The sequence below is a fragment of the Pelodiscus sinensis genome, chromosome 6 (genome assembly GCF_052426305.1).
Source record: "Pelodiscus sinensis isolate ZL-2025 chromosome 6, ASM5242630v1, whole genome shotgun sequence".
NCBI lineage: Eukaryota > Metazoa > Chordata > Testudines > Trionychidae > Pelodiscus > Pelodiscus sinensis.
The window spans coordinates 12167078-12182446 of NC_143057.1; the positions used below are offsets into that span (position 1 = coordinate 12167078).

The window sequence follows — 15369 nt, forward strand, 5'->3', positions numbered from 1 at the left end:
TAAGGATCTTGTGGAAAAAGAGGTTTTTGAACAAAAAGAAAACATCCACACTGCTTGTTTTTGTGTAAAGACCCCAGCGCAAAAACAGATAAGCAGAAAATACGCAAATGAGATCGCGACTCTCGCAAATGAGTCCCTCGTTAGCACATTTTTTGCAGAGAAAACTCATAGTGTATATATAGCCTAGGTTGCTGAGGTGAACAACCAAGTGGATTATCTCACAAAGCAAGCAATGTTGTTAGGTCCAGAAATGCTATAGACCGAATCATTTGAACCCTTAGTAAGTTTCAACCAACTGACCTAGTGCTCCAGTTAGCAGCTATCGTTTCATCACAAAAGGGCCTTGGTCAGCGTCAGTAGTGTGCAGGAGACCAAACCTGGTGAATGTCTGCTCTAAAAGGACTTTAGCTGTCGCACTGCCTGTATTGTTCTTTGTGGGATAGCCTTCTAGCCATTTGGGAAAAGAGTATGTAATGACGAGACAATGTTTATTTCCCTGGCCAGTCTGTGGCAGAGGGCCTAAAACAGGGGTCTCAAGCTCTCAGCCTGAACAACTCCGGTTGCACCATCTGTTCCAAAAGTCCTGGTGGATCAGGGGGAGCCTGTCTGTTCCCATTGCCCAAGCCCTGCCCATTCCTGTGATCACCTCACACTCTCCCCCGGTGTCACTCTGTCCCCCAACGGACATGGCCTCGGGGATTACCTGAGCAGACCTGGCAGGATTGCTCCCAAGTATAAGGGCAGATGTAAAGCAATATGCAAACATTTGCAGCTGATAATGCAGATACTAAGATGATAAAAGGACCATTAGGACATTAGAGAATAGAGGGTCCTTTGGTCAGATTAATATTTGATTTTCTTGGTCCACTTGCAAGAACTGCAAAGGGGAATCAATATTGCCTTGTAATAATTGATCCTTTTGCTAAATGGATTGAAGCAATGCTTACAAGAAATAAGATGTCTTTAACCACAGCTAAGGTTCAGATGGATTGTGTTATCATGAGGTAGGGCATCCCTGAAGAAATAGATTCAGATCAAGGACCACATTTTATAGGAGAAATTACAAAGGGATTATGTCAAGATTTTTTGCATTAAGCCAGGGGTCTCCAACCTTTTTAACTACAAGATCACTTTTTCAATTTAAGTGCAATATAACATCTACCTCAAACCCAAATACCTTTGCCTGGCTTCCTTCCCTCCCTTCTCTGGGGCCCTGTCCCTCCTCCACCCCTTCTCTGAAGCCTCACTGTGCTCACTCTGTTGACTTTCCTCCCTGAATCTCATTCACTTTCACCTGGCTGGGGTAGGGCTGCAGGTTCTAGTCTTGGGCGTGTGGCAAATGCCCTATCCCCTAGGCCAATGTTTCTCAACCTTTTTTTATTAAGTACCCCTTTAAAAAAAATTATAAGTACCCCCAGTACCTACAGTTTCCACACACACTTTTTTTTTAACCCATTTCAACACATTTGTTTAAACAACTTAATTGTAGCTGGGCGGATAATGAAATATTTGGGTGTAAAAAGTACAAAAATAATGAAATGCTGTAAAACTTAAAACAAAAATTCAGTTTTCTCCAACTTTCAGTTGTGTTGATGTATGCCCAGATTTCTTTTGAGTACCCCTAAGGGTACTAGTACCACTGGCTGAGAGGCACTGTCCTGGTCCACTCCAGGGTCTACCCCCCTTGCCTTCAGGGGGTCCCTTATCCTGCCTTCCAAGTACAGGATCCTGTTCCATCCTGTGGTGGCTGTCCAGCTGCTCCCAGAGTCAGCCAAGACTTGAACCCACCCACCCTGTGCTGTCCATGTGACTGCCCTAGGCCAGTCCAGAGCTAAGCTGAGTCCACCCACCTCTGATGGGTTTTGTATGCTGTGTTTGGCTGTCTGGTTGCAGGTGGGCAGGGCTTGGGCTTCTGGGCAGAGACCCCAACCCACAACCTTGTCCTCCTCAGGCAACTGCTGTATCTCCTAGCTCACTCAAGAGCCCAACCTGCCTTTGAGAGGTCCCTTGTCCTGTGTTTAGTTGCTCCTGGGGTGGGGTGGGGTGGGGTGGGCTGGGACTGCCTGGGGGGCTTGAATTTGCAACTATGTGTTCCCCAAGCAAATGCCCTAGCTCCTAAACCACTCCAGAGCCCACCCCACCACCTATAACTTCAGCAGGTCCCTTATCCTGCCTTCCAATATGGGAGCCAGGTCCATCTCTTGGGCAGCCTGTGTTGGTGGCCCAGCCATTGCCTGAGTGGGTGGAGGGGGACAGGATCAAGCCCACCACCCTGTGCTCCAGAGGCTGATGCCCATCCCCAAGTTCACTGGACCACTCCACCTCCTGCCCTTCAAGCCACCCCCTCCGCCCACCCTGGGAGTGACAAGACACAGGATAAAGGACCCGCTGAAGGGAGAGAGGTGGGGTGGGCTCTGGAATGGGCTAGGGGATCGAGCAGCAGCAGCCTGGAGAGCGCAGCATAGTGGGTTCAAGTCCTGACTATCCTGGGAGCAGCCAGACAGCTGCCCCAGGGATGGAGCAGCAGAACGAAGGCAGCTCCACCCCACCCCCAAAAGCAGCTGGCATGTACAGCAATGGCTCCATGTGTTGCCCCTCACCCACAGGCACTGACCCCACAGCCTCCACTGGCCATGCTTCTCCATCATTGATCAAGGGGAGCTACAGGAGTGGCATCTACTGGCATGTGGAGAACCCCTGCTCTGATTTCCTCAGCAGGCTGCAGGGACATGTCAGCCACCTCCGGGAGCACAACCAACCACAGGGATACTCCAGACATGACCAGTTAGGCACTTTGGTACTCAAAGAATTAAATTTAAACATAAGAGAGAAATGCAAGTTATGAAATGCATAGTCCAGTCAAAAACTAGAAATAACCCACTTTGCAAGCAGTAAAAGAAGTGGCATGTACATGTTGAGTCAGGAGATGAAAGGGAAGGACAGTGTGGCTGTGTCTACATTGGCACCCTTTTCCGTTAAAGGGATGCTAATGAGACTCTTCGGAATTGCAAATGCTGCGGGGGATTTAAATATCCCCCGCGGCATTTGCATGAACATGGCTGCCGCTTTTTTCCGGCTCGGGGTTTTGCCGGAGAAAAGCGCCAGTCTAGACGGGATCTTGCGGAAAATAAACCCTTTTCCGCAAGATCCCTTATTCCTACTTTTAAAGTAGGAATAAGGGTTCCTCCGGAAAAGGGATTATTTTCCGGAGAATCACATCTACACTGGCGCTTTTCTCCGGCAAAAACCCTGAGCCAGAAAAAAGCGGCAGCCATGTAAATGCAAATGCCGTGGGGGGATATTTAAATCCCCCGCGGATTTGCAATTCCGAAGTGTCTCATTAGCATCCCTTTTCCGGAAAGGTATGCCAATGTAGACATAGCCACAGTGTGTGAGAGTGACAGAGATTTGCATTGCCAAGCTTCCTCCATCCCCTTCTCTCTGTGGAGGGCGGGGGAGGAGGGACACCCTGACATCAGCCTCCCTGTTCTCCCTCTGGCACCCTGCACGGCAAGCAGGAGGCTTCCAAGAGGCAGCTCCAAGGCAGAGGGAAGGAGCTCTTGAAATCTTCTTGGCTAAACCAGTCAGGATCACCTGTAAGAGGCTCCAAAATCTACTGGTAGATCCCAATCTGCTGGTTGATGACCACTGCATTAAGCAAAGACTGCATATTGCTGGACATCTCAAAGCTCAGGACAAGTAGAAAGAACGAATGGGACAATAAATAGAGCCCTGAGAAAAGGAGCAATCAATAGAGTTAAGATTAGAATTTAAAATTACCTTTAATATTGATAGCTGTCAGGGGAACTATGGCCTCACATAGTGTAATTTTATTTAAAGCCGTGTCTGGGAGATATGTGAGATTACCTGAGGAATGGTCAGTAATTGGTACACCCCCAAACGGACTGAAATTTAGGGTGTTTACAGATCAATGGACACAACAACTGTTACCCAGGGCATGTCTAGACTATGGGTTTTTTTCCGAAAGGAGATATGCAAATTTGGCACTGATTTGCATATCCTCTTCTAATCACATTTTCAAAAGTGGGTCTTTTGAAAGTGAAAGTAGTCTGGATGTGGTTTTTTTGGGGGAAAACCGCTCTTCTTTAAAAAAGGAGGTTTATGTGGTTTTTTGAAAAAGTTTTTTTTTCATGAAAAAATCCACACTTTCTAAAGACCCACTTTTGCAATTGCAATCGGAAGATGATATGCAAATTAGCACCGAATTTTCATATCTCCTTTTGGAAAAAAAAGTAGTCTAAATGTGCCCACAGTGCACTCATAGGCAAGATGGCAAATTCCCAGTCCTGCTGGCCACTCCCTTGGTGGTACATCTGTCCCTAGTAGTCACTCTCTGTGTTGCCAGCCCCCCTCCCTTACCATGTTATGGACAACAGTCCCTTTTCTGGCATTTTTGGTTTTGCTGACACAGCCAAACCATGACCTTGCTTTAGGTTAGGTGAAGAACCATATTTGGTGGTTTTAATGCTTAGGCTGTGTCTAGACTGGCAAGTTTTTCCGCAAAATCATCTGCTTTTGCGGAAAAAGTTGCCAGCTGTCTACACTGGCTGCTTGAATTTCTGCAAAAGCACTGATGATCTCATGTAAGATTGTCAGTGCTTTTGCGGAAATACTATGCTGCTCCCGTTCGGGCAAAAGTCTTTTTCCAAAAACCTTTTGCGCAAAAGGACCAGTGTAGACAGCAGAGATTTGTTTTCCGCAAAAAAGGCCCGATCGCGAAAATGGCGATCGCGGCTTTTTTGCGGAAAAGCGCATCTAGATTGGCCATGGACGCTTTTCCGCAAAAAGTGCTTTTGCGGAAAAGCGTCCTGCCAATCTAGACACGCTTTTCCGAAAATGCTTTTAATGGAAAACTTTTCCGTTAAAAGCATTTCCGGAAAATCATGCCAGTGTAGATGTAGCCTTACTGTTTAGGAGGAGTTCTTGAACAAACAGACTGCAAACAGACTCACAGACAGACGCACAAATTTCTAAAATTATATATATAGAATCATAGAACTGGAAGGGACCTCAAGAGGTCATTGAGTCCAGTCCCCTGCAAGAGTCCAGCCCACTACCAAGCACTGTCTAGATCATCCCTGACAGCTGTCTGTCTAACCTGCACTTAAATATCTCCAGTGATATTTATTCCCCAACTCCCTTAGGCAATTTATTCCAGTGTTTAACCACCCTGACAGGAAGTTTTTCCTACTGTCCAGCCTAACCTCCCTTGCTACACATTAAGCCCATTGCTTCTTCTCCTATCATCAGAGGCCAAGGAGAACAAGTTTTCTCCCTCCTCCTTGTAACACCCTTTTAGATACTTGAAAACCACTATCATGTCCCCTCTCGGTCTTCTCTTTTCTAAACTAAACAAGCCCAATTCTTTCAGACTTCCCTCATAGGTCATGTTTTCTAGACCTTTAATCATTTTTGTTGCTCTTCTGTAGACCTTGTCCACATCATCTAAATCATTGATGAAGATATTGAACAGAACTGATCCCAAAACAGCCCCCTGCAGAACCCCACTTGTTATGCCCTTCCAGCATGATTGTTATGCCCTTCCAACTGTTAATAACTACTCTCTGAGAACAGTTATCCAGCCAGTTATGCAGCTACCCTATAGTAGTCCCATCTTGGCTGTATTTGCCTAATTTATTGATAAGAAGGTCATGCAAAACCATGTCAAATGCCTTACTAAAGTTTAGGTATACCACGTCCACCGCTTCTCCCTTATCCGCAAGGCTTGATATCCTATCAAAGAAAGCTATCAGACTGGTTTGACATGATTTGTGTTTGAGAAATCCATGTTGGCTCTTACCTATCACCTTATTTTCCAAATGTTTGCAGATGATTTCCTTAATTACTTGCTGCATTATCTTCCCTGGCACAGAAGTTAAACTGACTGGTCTGTAGTTTCCTGGGTTGGTCTTATTTCCCTTTTTATAGATGGGCACTATATTTGCCCTTTTCCAGTCTTCTGGAATCTCTCCTGACTGCCATGATTTTTCAAAGATGATAGCTAATGGCTCAGATACCTCCTCTATCAGCACCTTGAGTATTCTAGGATGCATTTCATCAGGCCCTGGTGACTTGCAGGCATCTAACTTTTCTAGGTGATTTTTCACTTGTTCTTTTTTTTATTTTAACTTCTAAACCTACCCCATTTTCACTAGCATTCACTATGTTAGGCATTCCATCACCATCCATCTTCTTGACAAAAACTGAAACAAAGAAATCATTAAACTCCTCTGCCATTTCCAAGTTTTCTGTTATAGTCAGCAAATCTTCTTCCATTTATGTCTTTAGAAACAGCAGAAGCATAACAGATATTAAGGATAAAACAGAATATACCATTGCCAGTTCCATTAGTAGTAGGTATAGGGCAGGTTTGGGGAACCTTTTTTAGGATGGAGCCACTGACCCAGAGAAAAATATATCAGGGACCATACTCAAGAGAGAAGGAGAAAAAAAAAAACCCTCATTGACCTGCTGCCCAAGTGAAAAGGAAGAAAAAAGAAACTTCACAGATGTGGCCCCCAAATGAGAAGCAGGAAAAAAAGACACTCCCCTTACTACCCTGCACAGAAATCCAAAGCCAGAGTTTATTCCAGTTGCATGTTGAACCAATTTTGCACAAAGTCTGACAGGTCCCCCATGCAAGGAGCTTTCTGAATGAAGCTGGAGAAGCAGGGAGAGGTCAGGAGCTTCTCTTCTCTCTTACCACAGTGACAAGGAGACGAATCATCAAAGTTTGAAGCGGGCAAGTTTTATATCAGGCCCAGCTGGCCTGTGGGGACTCACTGTCAAGTGCTGAGCAGGGTTCAGAAAATATTTGACATCTACTGCATAAGGAGATTATCTGGAGTAGACATGGAACCTGGAGGAAAGGGGCAGCTTCCTGAAACCTTCTTCTGAAAGGCCTTGTGCCTGTCATTTAGCTGGAGCCCTGGGCTGACCTGGCCAAGGACACTCAGGGAAAAGTCTGAAGCTCAACCGAAAAACACAACAGGACCTTGGGGAGTCTCCTCTTCCCCAACACACACTCTCCTGCTTCCTGACTATTGGAGCTGGCCAGATTGTAGAAGATTCCACAGGGAAAATAGGGCCTGAAGGGCATCCCATGTCTGCACGCCAGTGGTCAATCTCATGCCAAATCTACACTGGTTTCCCAAACCCAGAGTGGCACTGAATGCTGTGAAGTTGCTCCAGCAACCAATTCTCTACTGTCAGTTGCTTGGTTTCTCCTCTTCTTTCCTGTCTGCGTTCTGGTTCCCCCTTCCCACTCCCTGCATTGCTAGAGAAGCCGCTGTCGCCGTCACATCATCTGTGCAGTGGTGCAGCAGGCAAAGTCCCAAGGGAGCCAGTAAGGGACCAGTTGGGAGATGGGGGCTCTTGTGCTCCCTGACATGCTCTGTGGCAGGCCACTCTGCCTCCCTACAGCCCCTTACTGAAACTTACTGGAGGGGGAGTTGTTTAACCCTCTCCCAGTACCATAAGAAAGGGGACAGGCCAATGAGAAATCAAGACTCTAAGACAGACAGTCCCCAAAGCCAATGGGGAGAGGCCAGTGGCCTAGGTGAGCCTGAGTGACAGGGCAGACAGGCCAATGAGAGAGTCAGGAGCCAGGGTCCCGCCCTCCGTGTGAGCGGGCGCTGCCTGAGGGAAAAGCAGGGGGCGCTCAGGGGCCGCAGCAGCAGTGCAGTTGGAGCAGGCGGAGCCAGGTGTGGTGAGCGGCTGGGCAGTGGGAGGGGGCGGGGCCCAGCGCAGGGAGATGCCACCAGGCGGGAGGGGCTGACGTTGGGGAAAAGGGCCCTGCCACCCAGAGCCCGCAGTGTCACAGCAGCACAGCCAGGGGGCCTGGGCTGTGAGGGACAGAGCGTGACCCTCCCTTGTGTCCCAGAGATGGCTGTTGCTGGCACCCTGTGCCCACCCAGCAGGGTTAAATTAACAGAGATAGGCAGTCTCCTAGAGCTGGAAGGGATCTCACCAAGTCCAGGCCCCTGCCTTCACAGCACAACCAAGTACCATCCCTGACAAATTTTTGCCCCAAATGGCCTCTGCAGGGATTAAACTCACAACCCTGGGTTTAGCAGGCCAATGCTCAAACCACTGAGCTATCCCTCCCCCTTCCTTGGGCCTTGTAACTCAACAGGCACAGTCCCTCCAGCCCCTCTCCATGACAACTGCAGCACAAGAGGCCGAGACCCAGGTTGCCCCAAGACTGCAGCCTCCTCCCTGGGCAAGGCAGCATTGGGGTGGGAGTTCATCCCCACACTAACGATTGCTGCAGTGGGAGAGAAGAGAAACAGGAAATGTCTCTGACCTAAGCTCCAGTTCTAGCCTCTCTGGTTGAAACAGAAACCGATGACAGCGAGAAGAAACCAACATCTACCTGAAACCTTGACTCTAGCTAAGATCCAGCAGCTCTTCGCAGTCTCCCTATTCTGCAGCTATCCTAAGGCTCAGAGTATCCATGGGGCTGTCACAATTACAGCTGCTTGAACATTATGCTGCTTTAAAAGACATCGCTTTTTACTGCTCCCCAAAGTTCTTTGACGTAAATATTACTGTTTACGGTTCAGCAGTGCAACATTTTATCTGCCATCTCATAATGGACTTGGGTTTGGATTTCTTAATAAAGCTGTATCATCACATGTCCGAATTTTGGATATATCATAGAACTTTGCACTGGTTTCCTCATTTGAAAATTCTCCGGACATGACACTTCTCTGAAGATCGCAAAGCACTTTGCTAACATTGAAGAACTAAGCCTCCCAACACTCCTGTGAAGAAAACATTTTACAGGTGAAGACACTGAGGCAGAGAGATTAAAAGTTTTATCTAGGAATACAGTGAGTCTAGAGCAGAACCAGCACTAAAACTTTATCATCTTGATGCCTGGGCCTGTTCTAAACCATGGTGCTCCCTATAAGTCACAGAATACATCTTCTATATTTTGTGATCAAACAAATTAATCTGTCACAAACTGCTTATTTAGTAAGTAATGATATCCACTTTGCTTCAGAAGCTACAGTGTCATAAAATAGAAATAGTTGTACTACAGCTTTGCATGCCCAATGGAAAATTATTCACAGCATTATTTCACAGTGTTTTAAGTATTTTTCCATTAGATAATATTAAACCCAAGGCTTAGTATTTCTGCAAAAATATAAAATGGCTCCCATATTTCTCCCTATAATAATGAGCCTGATTGCTTGTTCTGTTGTGGGAGCATTTCACACCCACGTGGTGCTCTGGTATAAATGATCACACAAGGTGCAAGGTGATGGAAAAACAGGCTTTTAAAATGCTTTGCAGCCATCTCCCTTCTTTTAACTTCAGGAATACATAAAAGCCAAAAAGCCCAATGAAGCTGACCTCTCAAGTTTAATTGGTGGACAGGGTGGGCTACCTGAACCACTGAGCCTACTGAAAGTTTTTTTTTCTGCCTCACATTTTGCTGCCTGTCTAATTGCCTATTGTGCTTTATTATCTTCCATGACTTTAGATTTGACCTATTTCTTAGCTTTAGGTATGTCCGTTTCTTTGATCATTCTTTGGCTCCTTTGCTTTTCCATCTCTTTTGGCTTTATACTTGGCCTTTTCACTCTTCTCCTTTACCTTTAATCTTGCCCTCTCTCTTCTCTTTAGCTCTTTCTTGCTTCCCTCTTTGAATGGCTTTGTTTGACTTTCTTTGTGGTGCTCTCCACATCCTCTGACTCTGGACTCCCCGATGGGCTGATTCTCAGTTAAGACTTTCTTGGAGAGACATAGCATCTCTCCAGTATCAGTGGATCTGTCAATGTCATCTCTACAGCTCTTGATACAGTCTTTCTCTTGTACTGTGTGAACTCTGGGCCTCATGAGAGGAAATTTATTTTTCTCTGCTGTTTTCCTTATTTTTGTCTGCTTATTAGGATGGGCCTTTCCTGCCTTTTTCAGCCCTTCTTAGGACACTGTGACTATGTCTACACTACAAGGTTTTTGCACAAAAATGGCCGTTTTTACACAAAAACCGCAGAGCATCCATATCTCAAGCACGTTTTTGCGTAAAAAAATACAGTAAAATGACAGGACAAAAGGCTTTTGCTGGTAGAGTTATTCCTTTCTCCATGAGGAACAACTTCTTTTTGTGCTACAGCTCTTGCACAAAAAGGCATGTGCGAATACTCCACAGGGCAAAAAGAGCCTATCAGAAAAAGCACAGGTGCTCTGATGGCCATTCTGTTAATGGCAATCAGAGCTTTCTTGCGCAAGAGCATCCATGCAATATGGATGCTTTCTTGCACAAAAGCACATTAATTTTGCAATGTGCTTTTGAGGTGTGGACACACTTTTGCACAAGAAGTTTTTGCAGAATTTTTCTTCTGCAAAAAGCTTCTTGCACAAAAACCCTGCAGTGTAGATTTATTTCTTCTTGTACAAAAACCCTGCAGTGTAACCTATGGGTACATCTACACTACAGTTTTGTCAGAAAACGACCATTTTTCTAACAAAACCTGAGTTACGTCAACACTGCAATCACGTTCTTTCCAAAGTAAACTGAAAGAAGAGGTGGGGTTTTCCGGTGTTGGTAAGCCTCTTTCTACAAGGAAGAAGCCTTTTTCCGAAAGAGCTCTTTCAGAAAAAGACATGTGTGGACGGGGAAGATGGAGTTCTTTTGAAAGAAGAGGAAAGAGGAAAAAAGCACAGGTGCTCTGGTGGCCACTCTGTGCATAGTAATCACAGCTTAAACACGAGATAGTATCCATTCAGTGTGAACGCTATCTTTCGAAAAAGCAGATAGCTTTTTCAATACGCTTTTGTGTGTGGAGGCTCTCTTTCGGAAGAAGTTTTTTCGGATGATCTCTTCCAAAAAAAGGTTCTTCCGAAAGAAGCCTGCAGTCTAGACATAGACTAAGATGCTGCCTCTTCTCTCTCAATTCAGTCCTGACTATTGAGTATGTTCTGGCAGCTGCTACAGTGCTTGGAAAATGTAAGGCAAGTTCTCCCTTCAGTATAGACTGCCACTCACTCTTCCTTTATTCCTTTCCCTTGATTTCTTCCCCCTCTCTCTGGAGAGGAATCTAGTGTATTTGGAAACAAAGGATTAGGTTCTTGAGTTGGACTAATGAGCTGAGCAGGAGCCAAGTGACCAATCACAGAGGTTATTAACAGCCACTTTTGTGTTCCTCAATTCTGTGATCCTCTAGGAATAGATTTCACCCAAGCATAATTTAGAAAATCTTGAAGGCTGCTGTGATTTTCACCAGCTGCAATTTCTCCTTAGAATTAATTACGGTAGCCAAGGATCACTACTCTTTGTGAGCCTGCTAGGCTGGGGGCCAGAAGAAAGGATAATTTAGAGCAGTGGTATACAACTTGAACCCCAAGCTCTGCATATGGCCCATTTGGGTTCTATGCATCACCCATGTGAACGTTTTGTTTACTGCTGCCCATGTACAGGATTGCCAGTTTCTTCTAGTTTTCATCCATATAGTTTTTTTCCTACCAGTATTACAAAAGTGATATGCACTTAAAGCAGGAGCACCTGAAGTGAGGTGCATGCTGATTGTACACAACTTTGTGAAAGCTACGCATTCCCTCTGCATCCAATCAAAGTGCAAGTACAGATAGCAAAACTATCCTGTCCCAGAAGGACAGCTTGGTTACAACACTGTTGCAGCTCACTGAGATGGAGGGCCAATCATGCGGCCCACTCACTAGCCTAAGTTGCTCTTCATTGATTTAGAGACATTGTATGTAGCTTTATACCAGCTGGGGATTCCTCCCCTCTTGCCACAAGCTCCTGAATTTGTGCAGCTATCTCTCTCTTTTGCACCCTGGGGCTGCTACAATGATGATGCAGAAATGATTTGACTCATGCTGTGGGACAAGGAGTACAGAGAATCTCCATGTTGTGATAAAAGAGTGACGTGATGTATTTAAGGACAATTGGAAATGGCAGATAATCAGCACTATTTCTGAGCATGATGAGACCTACTTTATTGTTCTTCATATGCTTTCCAGCACAAAAGCACAGAGATAACAGAGTGGCAGGCACTTTATATATAGGCCAGGATAAGGAAGAAACATCCCAAGCATGGCTCATTACCTGTGCTTCATACACCCAGATGCCAAATGCTACTCAGGAGACTCTACTCCTAATAGACTATAGATCTTGTTAGCATGACCACCTCTCTTCTTTTGGTATGTTTTGATTAGCAGTGAAATAGATAGTGGTTGACTTTTAGATTTCCATCATTAATTTTCACAGATGAATGGGTAAGGTCACCCCTGTCAGAGTTACTTTTCATTGCAGTGTTTTACACTCAGCTTTCATTCTGAATGTTGTTTTTGTGCCCAAGAACCAGAGACTTACATTATCATTTAAATGAAAAAGGAAATTTTAGAGCACCTGGTGTAGCTGCCAGGAGTGATGGCATTTAGTAATGGGGCAAGCATGTAGGTAGGATGGGGATAGAAAAGTTTGTCAGATACTGCGCTTTATCATCCGCTCCTGTGCATCCTAATGCAAATGAAATTCAACATCACAGAAAAGAGAACAAATGCTATCACTCATTTCAATACCAATACATAAATATACCACATGAGGCAGTGCACCTTTCTAAGCACCTCTATGGAGAACAAACAATAAAAGGGAAGAGCACAAAGGAAACAAAGAAGAGTTTCAAAAGCAGAAAACAGAAGTCACAACAGCATTTGTAGCCAATTAGAGAGATGAATGGGTTACCAAGGGAGGTGGTAGAATCTTCATCCCTAGAGGTTTTTAAGTCTCAGCTTGACAAAACCCTGGCTGGGTTGATTTAGTTGGGATTGTTCCTGCCTTGGGCAGGGGGCTGGACTTGATGACCTCTTGAGGTCTCTTCCAGCTCTATGGTTCTATGAATTAATAACATATTTTACTTCTGTAGTTTTATTATCAGCAGTCTAACAGGTTACTATAGCCCTTAACAATGCTTACAGATTTGATTTTGAAACAATTAATTTTACCTACTGTAAGTACAGATTGAACCTCCCAAATCCAGGACTCTCCAGTCTGGCATCATCCGTGGTCTGGCAGGGCCAGGGATGTTGCTGGGCCAAAGAGCCCCAAAGCAATGCAGGGGCTGGGGAGCACTCGCTGGGACGGGCAGCATCTGGAGAGCACCTGCCCTTGCCTGGAGCCCCCAGCATCAACAAGGCCAGATGGTGGCTGGCGAGCTCCAGCCCTGGCCAGGGAACCCCCGGCATTAGCAGGGCCATGCAGCGGTTTGGGAGCTCCTGCCTGGGCTGGGGAACCCCTGGGGTTAGTGAGGCCACATGGGTGGGGAGTCCTGGCCCCAGCTGGGGAGCCCCCAGCTGCAGCTGGGCTGCTTGTGGCCAGGTGGCCCTGTCTAAACCCTGAGAAACCCCTGGTGGCAGTGGGGCTGGGATGATTGGGCAGCCTCTGCCGGGGAACCCCCGACTGAAGTGGGGCTGGTGGAGGCGGTCGGCCAGAATCCCCAGCAGCAGCAGGGTGGCCCTCGCAGTGGGGCAGACTTGCCAGGTGGCCCTGGCTGGGAAACCCCTGTGGCAGCAGCTGGGCCAGTGGCACTGGGTGGCCCCAACCAGGAACCCTGGGGAACACCCTGCAGCAGTGGAACCAGCAGCAGCCAAGCAGTCCCTGCCAGGAACCCCAGGAGACCTTGGGGCAGAAGGCGGACAGTAGGGTGAGGAGCCATGCCCAGCCAGATTTAGGGGGCCAATGGCAGGACAGAGTGCCCCAGAAAAAGGAGTCTGGGAGCTGGGCAGCAAGCAGGGGAGCACTGGCAAACTTCCTGGCCCAGGCAGCTCAGGTCCTCAGGGTGCCAGACCAGAGGTCCAACCTGTATTAGAAAAAAATAATGAACTTTTCTCAGGATATTAAGGATTGGTCATGTCTCAGAGAAATGGGTGTTCATTCAAAACATAGATCTTTAAAGAAAAAATATTTTATAACTTACTGCGTATGACTGAACCACTTATTTTATAACTTACTGCATATGACCACTAGGCAGTCAATTTACTAGAATCAACTCATTCATCCCTAAAAATATTCTAGAGATACACCTCTTCCTCCAAATGGAAACTCCACTAATAAGATCTATATATTCTCTTCATAATCATACCCCCCCCCCCCCCAGATATCCAAATCCCTACCACATCATCCTTTTCATCCAGCAGCTGAATAATTCCCTAAAGCACATAACACTCACCATTCCTCCTTACCCAGCAGCCAGGCTACCCTCTCCAGCCCGTCATGCCAGGTACCATATATACCAAAGACAAAGAAAGAAAAAAAGTTGCATTTGATCAGTAGTTGAGTATCAGCAACACCTAAACAATTAGGTCTCAAAGAGGCACTTTTAAAACTGGTACTTCAAACACAGGTTGCACAATACAATTGCAATGATTTTTCCATCCTCTTAAGGAAGTGTTCAAGGAATAAGCAGCTGCTGCCCTCTTGTGGGAACATGTGCACTAGACGGGATTATTTAATTGCAAGACAGAAGCTGTTCTGTCTGGTAAGGCCTTCTAGGAGACCTTCCCAGGCTGGGTCTTCTGCTTGATGGTGTCTTGTTGTGGGTGACAATAGGTAGGTGTGACCCTCTTTGATATTGCACATCCAGGCATTACAATCTGTGTGTGATAGCTTCTGGTAAGCTATTTCCCAGTGGGTGGCTACTTGCCTGTTACTTCCCATTTTTGCTGAAGGTTGCTTCTGACCTGACCTAAACCTAATTCTAAGGCTCTCTTAAGGCTAACCAGCCCTCCTGGATGCAGCTCTTTTAGGAGTGACTAAGACCCACATTACCCTAATTGCCCTTAGGCCATTTTTCTTTGCAGGGTACCTAGGGGATTGCTTCTTTCATTCCAGCTCCCTGTTAGTGCAGCCTTTGGGGTTGCTGCTGCAGACTGTAGTCCCAGTTGTTTTCACTCTGGGACAGCTCCTCCTACAATCTCTCAGCATCCTCCTGGTATCACCTGGCCTCTGGCCCCCTCTTCTGGACACACTCAGCTCGCTGGCCCCCATATTTCCCCAAAGCTGCTTATCTCCCTGTCACTTGTCAGGGCGCCTCCTACCAGACCTCACATAGAATTCAGTCACTTCATTTCTCCCGTGCCTCAGGGCCACCATTCATTAGGCCCACATAGCTGCCTGTGGGTCAAATGTTGCTTCTTGATCCTAATCTGATGGAAGTCATTTTTAGATGATTAAAGCCTAAGTCAAGGCTAGTCAAGGCCTTTATCTTTAGCTGAGATGCTCAGCCTTTGGTTGATGCTTCCTTAGAATTAATTACACAGTTTCATGTGTACTAGTAAAATCTCTTTCCCACATAACATCTAACATGTGGGACTGTTCAG

The 15369-nt window shown here is 46.1% G+C and overlaps 1 protein-coding gene across 2 annotated transcripts in view; it reads left to right on the forward strand.

The window, feature by feature from the left end:
* Positions 1-7624: 7624 nt before the first annotated feature.
* The window catches only part of LOC102444904 (SUN domain-containing protein 3-like), a 31611-nt gene continuing 23866 nt past the window's right edge, over positions 7625-15369 (forward strand). For both annotated transcript variants that reach the window (XM_075931447.1, XM_089779173.1), the window contains exon 1: positions 7625-7724. The gene's annotated coding sequence lies outside the window, so the exon portion shown is untranslated. The remainder of the gene's footprint in view (positions 7725-15369) is intronic.